The sequence below is a fragment of the Zophobas morio genome, unplaced genomic scaffold (genome assembly GCF_036711695.1).
Source record: "Zophobas morio isolate AGI-343-1 ecotype UQ-CSIRO unplaced genomic scaffold, CSIRO_AGI_Zmor_V1 ptg000023l, whole genome shotgun sequence".
NCBI lineage: Eukaryota > Metazoa > Arthropoda > Insecta > Coleoptera > Tenebrionidae > Zophobas > Zophobas morio.
Genome location: NW_026972128.1, coordinates 13356078 through 13364000, shown reverse-complemented (window position 1 = coordinate 13364000; position 7923 = coordinate 13356078). Strand labels below are relative to the sequence as shown.

Here is a 7923-nt window from a genome sequence, read left to right as displayed (position 1 = left end):
CTAAAAGAACTAGTATTTAATTTATACATAAAGTGATGAACATAACTAAATTTTACCTATAATAGACAAGAACCTTTTTCTAAATAAAGACCCAAATAAATTAAATGAATTACACGATGCAAACTTATTTCCTAATTCCATAAATCTCCTAACTGGATGATTTAAAGATAAATTAGTTTTCGATAAAGGCACCCTAAAAATTTTAAAACTACGAGTGCTACTTACATCAGAAAGAGGAACATAAAAAGATAATTTTGACAATAGACATGGTGAGTTTATATAAGAATTAATAAGCCCGTGGAGTACACACCCATCTGCTAAAGTCCACCTCAAATCTAACGTTTGCAGATTCATGAGTTTTCTTACATTATCATAATTTCCTTGTTGATGAACCAGAGGCGATTTAAATTCAATGCAACGAAGATATTTTTTCTGAACTCTCTCTAGTAAATCAATGTCTTCGATGTAGAATTTACAATTTTTAAGGGAACATTTTCTAATCTATATGTGTACTTATATAAATGGATTTTTCAAATTACAAAATGACATGGAGTAGCATTTGTCAATATTCAAAAAAAGCTGGTCATTCTGACACCATTTATGAAGTTCAACCAAGTCGGACTGTAAGGCCAATGCATCTTCTAAAGAACGTATTTGTTTGAAAATTTTAAGGTCATCCGCAGAAATTAAGAAATTAGAATACCTTAGTGTGATCAAGGTCATCAAAAAGAATGTTGTAAAAAAGAGAAACTTTTTCGTTCAAATTAAGTTCATTAAAGCATGTTTTCCAAGCAACAGATGCCAAGAAATTATTTAAAGAACAACAATCGCCAATAAGTGGCGTCAACCATATCAAAACTCTTACGATTCCCCAAACAAGACATTATCAAATTATCTTCCATTATGATGTTTGGGAGATTGAAGTCTCCAGCAATAATATATTTAAATTCTGGAAATCGAAAAAAAATGCTTTCCAAATCATCTAATGACTTTTATAAATAAACTCCTCAGACTTGGGAGGGATATAAACACCACCAACAATTACATTGAAACCATTAAATGGTAATTTCAAATACCGACTTTCAACCAGCTGATCCGAAAAAATTATCGAAGCACAGATGTCCCTCCTAACTGCTATTAATATACCCCCAGCTCTATATTTAGCACTGGTTTTAATACTACGATTAGCCCGAAAAATGTTAAAATTATACAAAGCCAGTTCAACGTCAGAAATCTGATCGTTCAACCATGTCTCTACAATGATGATGACGTCATATAGCAACATTGTTAGAAAATTCTTTAATTTTGGTCATAAGACTACCGGCATTATGAAAATAAAAACTTAGTTTTTTGTCTGTCTAGTCCCATTTCGATTGCTACAAGAAATTTGGGCCAAGTTATTTTTGTATGTTAGTACGAGATCCGTTTCTCCACTTGCTTTCCGGTCCTTGAATTCTTGTATGACGGCGGCATTTAAATCTCGTTGTAGTTTTGTCAAGTCCGAACGAAAATGAAACTGTTTATTCGGGTTGTTCTTATTGGATCGTAAGATGGACAAGGCTTCTTTTTTATTCTGGTACACAATTTTCAAAGGAACAACTTCCTGGGTTGTGGGAAATTTCCTAATGGATTCAAAATTGCCATAACTTGATCCGAATCATCTTTTACCATGACTTCTACTAACTGTGCACTTGACTCCGGGATGTTATACATATAATACATTTTTGCAACATTCATTGCGTTCAGTCATCTCCAACACTGCCTCATTGATATTACGAGAAACATCATGTTTTAAAGGAGATCTATGTATTTGATCAACTTCCAATTGAATTTTTTTCACATTATCTTCAACAACAGATATTCTATCATTAGTTTGCTGAAACTTTTCGTTGAGAACTCGAGTCAGTTCCTGTTTTAAATCGATCTTCAACTTCTTCAGCTGTCTTTTAACCATAACTAAAGATTATAAATACTTATTATAGTTTCACTTCTGAGGAGTGATCAGTTATTATTAGATTGTAAATTAAACAAATTGCACAACTTTGAAAAATTTTAATACATACTGTTTCGCACTACTTTTTAAAGCGTTTTTCAAAAATTTCGGAAAACGGGATAGAACGACCAAGAAGAATACAAGTCAAGTAATGAGTTGTTGCACCGGTAACACAATCTCACACACTTGATCTACCCCAAAATATTAGCATAATTAATTTCTAAAAAAAATTGAACACCAGTGGTAGATATAAATACAGCTGTCATGTTCTAACGTCGTTTTGGCACCACATGCATAATAAAAACCGTTTCAACATTTACGTCGAGTGAACGGGATCGGTTTTTTTAATGCGCAACGAGTAATAATTAGGAAATAATCAGACCGCCCAGACCAGGCTTAGTGAAAAAAGGGGACCGGTGATGAAGGGTCACTCTGAGATCTCGGGTCAAATTCGGAGAAGTGGTCACCTGATGGGGTTTATTTGCATTTAAAATAAAGCTTGCGTGCCCGTATCCTGTGTATCTCACAGTGCGTATTTAATTTAATTACATGTATAACAATGTTGAGTGATAACTCGTCTTATTTTGTTACATGATGTTAATGGGAAATTCGCTTAAAATTATCACGTTAAGTTGCCGTTAATCAGTAGTTATGAATTTGAAAATATATGCAAACTCATTCATAAAAACATATGTGCGTCAGCATTTGATGATGCAAATTTCCCCACATTCAAACTCCGAGTAACCGTTCTAAAACATTAATGTTTTTTTTAATTTGGCAAATGGTATCTTATATAACAGTGCACACTGAACTGATTTTTATGTTGTATGTATCACGAAATTACATATTTAAGTTCTCAGTAACAGTTTCATTGTTATTCCTTTTGTATGATTGTTTTTTAGCATGGGTGTTTATAATTCATAATCTGGGAGATGTTAATAATTAATTTTTTGTAGTGTAGTTGTGTTAATAATTTTATAATTTGTATTCAAGAATGAAATTTGCGTTAAACACATTAATATCATGTTACAATCTTGAACGTAGATTATTATCGAGTGAAATTGTAAGGACATGTAAAATAACAAGTCTTCTTATTAACCTTAAAAACTTCGCAGGACGGAAACTGTTTTTGAAGGAGAACAACAATGTTGTTAACTGTTAATTGGTATGATCCCTTGAGACTGTAATCAAAAATTCTTCCGAATACACATAATCATATATAATATGCGTTTATCTCCGTGATCATGATTTACATGAAGGTAAGTTTTGAAAATGGCCCCAATTTGGGCGTATAATTTTGTTTGGGGTTTCAGATTTGCATAACGTAATGACTGAAATCCGTCTCATATTTTATGTATTGCCTATCAGGACCGACCCTCCCATCACGTTATTTATGTGAGCAGGAGCGCAATAAAAACCCCCGTAACATGTAGACGCATGCACAGAAAAAACAATGTTATCTATAAACCTAATCACAGTTTTAATCCTTGTCTAAAAATCATAAAAGCGTGAACGTATAATCAAGGCGAAATTTAATACATCGTAAAGCCAAGCTGTCCCTCCCATTAGACCTCTTCTCTTCCTCGTAAATGGTCAAACGAATCTTGAAGCATCTCTTGGAAACTAGTAAACGCCCCAAAGTATAACTAATCAATGGTATTTTGAAAAATTACCAAATTACACAGGTCCGTTCTGCTATAATCAGGATTTATTAGGATGTGGCACATTTTTATAGAGCCAGCTAAATGTCGGTTGATTGCCGCTTAAATTTGACATTTGGATCTTCCTTGAAAACGACGCAGTATAAATTATCTGCGCCGTAAAGTTATCTGATCTTGGTACACGGTCGTCCCGTAAAAAATCCATTACTGTAAGTTTAATTACGCACTAGAACTGGGCACGAACTTTGTGTTTTTCTAATTAAAGAATGCCAACCTCGTGTCCGTACCAAAATAAAACCATAATCATGCGCTGTCATTGGAAAAAGAGGACAAACAATTACTTTTTGCGCTGCCATAGTTGTAATTGACATTTTACGTTGACACGTGGCGTGTCGTAATGGCAATGAAAAAGGATCTAGCGCCGCAAAATACAAACGAGGAATTTAAGCTTTGAAAAAATAAATTGATTATCACAAAGTAATTACGACTAATTGATAATCATGTATCTAAAGTTATTATAACAAAAAGTGGCTCGAAATTTTAAAAAAGCGCAATTTAAGTTGTAATCTTAAATAGGGGAATTTGTTCAAATTTTGGATTGGTAGTAATTTGACAGTTGACACTACTAGATGGTTTACGTTGTTGACAGCATTATGTTATTAGTGTTTGTTAGTAGTTCTTGCTTATTAAAAAAACCGTTTAAACTTGACGTTATTCACACTATTCGCGACCTCAGGCTGATGATAATCACAAGATTGCGAAAAAACGTACTATTTATTGAATTGTATAACAAGAAAAAAGAAACTAAACATCTGGAGGTAACAACTTACTTATTGTTATTAATAAAATTAATGGTAAAATTATTGCAGTTCGCGAACGTGAAATTTCCCTGTACATCTTTGAATGCAAGAGATGAATTCTTGTTTTGAACATTCATCGACGCAGTCGAAGTAGAAGGTCCATGAACGTCTCCGGCATTTAAGTTTTCAACCGATGGCTCCCAAGTACACTTTGATGTGGACGGTAGAGGGTTGTCAAGGGATGATCTTGAAGAAGACCCAGTGGTTAACTGCTCAGCTATAGCAATTTTGTCGCGGAGGGACTGTTCAATATAGCCTTCCGCTACAGTGGATGATTTCCATCCCCCAATACGTTTAATTCCCAGAAAATCAACACCTTTTGCCGCCAACAATGTTGCACTGCTTCTTCTGAATGAGTGGCCTGTATAACTTTGCGGGTTGGGTAGTCGAAGGAATTCAGCAATTTTCCGAGGCATAGTGCCAAACGTATTCATTCCCACTGGTTGTCGCGAGCATTTGTTATTACCGTAAAATAAGAAAAAACGTTGATGTGGAGTATTTGGTGGTCTTAATTCGTAATACTTGCGAATTACCAACAGCCATTGCTCATTGTTTATAACAAAGGTGCGATTAGTTTTATTTTTTGTGTTGCATAATGTCACAACAATTTGATGCGGCATGAACGTAACATTATCTGTCAGAAGATTTGTAAGTTCCATCCGTCTGCAAGCTCCAGATATTGCAATGATCAGAGCAGTCTACAACATAATACTAATTTTAGATCTTTGTTTAAAAATTTTATGTCTGTATTGTAGTAAATTACTGTATGTATAAATAAAGTTAAAATTACGTTTGTACCTTAATCATTAAAAACCTCTCGTCTGGAGCTGTATTTAAAAATGTTTCCACTTGGGACTCTGTCAGTATTTCAGACTTCTTAGGCTTGTAATTGTCATTCTGCCGTTTTAAAAACGTTGTTAATTTATGAAATTTCGAAAGATCTATGTTATTTTTGAGGCCAAGAGTAGTTTTCAAAATTGAATATATTGTCCACAGTGTGGAAGCTTTCATAATTTCCGACTTGATTTGGAAATAGGCCAAAAGCGTTGTTTCCGAAAATTCACGAATTTCATTTTCTTCGCACCATTGAATGAATTTGTGATATTCTGCCTCATACCGACTTGCGGATTTTGTAGGCAACAAATTTGATGTTGCTTTAGCAGCAATTTGCTGAATATGTGGAGGAATTTCCATTTCAACTTTGAAATTCAAAATCTAGCCCGGACAAATTGACAATTTGGTATTTGACGTATTTGGTGATAAATTCAATACCAACATAATTTCGGTTCAATAATATTTATTCTTTTAGCGATTGAAAAATATCATTTTTTCAAAAAGGCAGCGCAAAAAATATTGTATGATACTCGTGTGAAAACTCCATTGCATTACTCACTTACATACAGCGCTCGACTGCGTCTCGCGCCGTATTCCCGTTCGTAATGCAATGGACTGTTTTCAACACTTGTAACATAAATAACTATTAAATGTCACTTTACTTAATCACTGTACAAATTTGGGTTTAGAATAGCAATAATAATTATTGAAAACGGCCTTTCTCTTTTCCGCTCATTAATATTTCGACTCGAGTACATCGGACAGCTCTTGAATACATTATGGCGACAATAAAACTTATCAATGAATGTTTTATTTACTTGACCGGCTCTTTGTCAGCTGACAACCGTTATTCAGACGACTTGAGGTAGATTTCAATTTCGTAGTGACTCACAAAGAATAATTGTTGGAGAAGAGTGATGGTAACAATACGTTGCGCTATGATTGTGGGGAGCTTTACCACGATGAAAATTACTGTGTCTAATTGTTTGTATGTAGGTTTCAGTCGACTGGAGATTTTTTAAATGTCTACGTTTATTCTTGAGTTTACGTAGCTGCAAGATATTTCGTTTTAGATTCAAATGGGGTCACACTTGTCAAAATACTTGTGTGCCAACGGGACACGTAATTTATGGGAGTATTGAAGCTACGTTAATCATAAATAGTTGTGTTTCGTAAACATTACTAAAATCCATTGTATTGTAAAGCAATGAAGTTTAATAAAAGCAAAAATTAAGAATAGTGCCGGATCCAAAGCGATGACAACACGTTGAAGCCATTTACTATCTCTTGTTCCGTGTTATGTAGTTACAGTCTTCAGGATTTCAAAGATAATGGACAATGCTTGATATTATGCTTTCTACTTTTTTTGATATCCGAAATTTTCAGAATTAATATTAAATGCAGCAGTCAACATTCCGCTCATAGTTTTACAATCGTTTGTGCTGCGCAATTCGTGTCTGCCCACATGAAGTGGCACACTGTTCCGCACAAATGCTGCTGTCCTGATAAATATTGCTTTTTCCAGATATATTTCTAGCCTTCAAAAATTTAATAATTGGTCTAATTAATAAAACAATGAAAATCTGAAGTTTCTGGCCTGTGTTATTTCAGTGCATGTGTTAATTATGTTATTTTTTTCTGAATTATATTACAAGCTTATTATTGTACATAGTATAAGACTACATAAAAATGTGTTTATTTGTCTGTACATCAAAGAACTTTATGTGATTACGGAAATAGAAAAAAATATCAAAATTAACTCCGTCTTGTAATCTGTGTTCGCAACGGGTCTAATTTTTCTAAAACGCCACCTGCTCTCTACAAGCTATAATCTGAGGCGGAGCCGGAACAGGAAGGACCTATGACCGTTATCCTGTCGTTTTAGGCACGACTCCTTCGGGATTCTCGACTGACGTTCTCGCGGCAAGATCCGGACTTCTAATCTACTGTCGCTCACATTCTGTCACGTACTTTAACTTAGATACTTTTTTATCATCGTGTTAGTTTTTCTTGGCAGTTGGACAGAGACATTTGGGCGAGGCTTTTCAATTGGATTTGCACAACTAACTTTGATTTGTTTGGTAATTAAGACAGTGAATATATGCATACAGAATAGGATAGCCGACAAGTATTAATGATTACTGAACTAGCGTGGATATTTATGTAGGTATTATGTGTATGTAGAGAGCGCAATTATTATTATAATCCATTTATAACACGGTGTATGGACACCATGTGTTTACCACGGGTACATCGAATAATGAGCTCGATTAGGTCAGATACGAAGGTTAATATACGGGAAAATTACCCGACTTTTTAATAACGTGGTTGATGAACGTGCCTAGATAGAGTGGTGTTTTATTTTCATGATGCATGCAATAAACTATTCTGCGCACAGTTCTAGCCAGTTCGTCTGGAAGTAACGTTATATTCTTTATAAACTGTAATCACACTGTCTAATTTTCTTAGTTCGTTGTTCAGGCGCATTTTTCCACAAAGACTTGCTGACACAATCAGCACCGGACATGCATAATAAAACAAGGAACAACATATGTTTTAAATGTTACACGCTCAA

General features: G+C 34.4%; 1 long non-coding RNA gene across 1 annotated transcript; it reads left to right on the top strand.

Annotated features, from left to right (window-relative positions):
• Positions 1 to 4278: 4278 nt before the first annotated feature.
• On the top strand, positions 4279 to 5311 carry LOC135134373 (uncharacterized). Its single transcript, XR_010281292.1, has 2 exons — positions 4279 to 4472; positions 4524 to 5311. It is a non-coding gene; the product is annotated as an uncharacterized LOC135134373 (long non-coding RNA).
• Positions 5312 to 7923: the final 2612 nt, after the last annotated feature.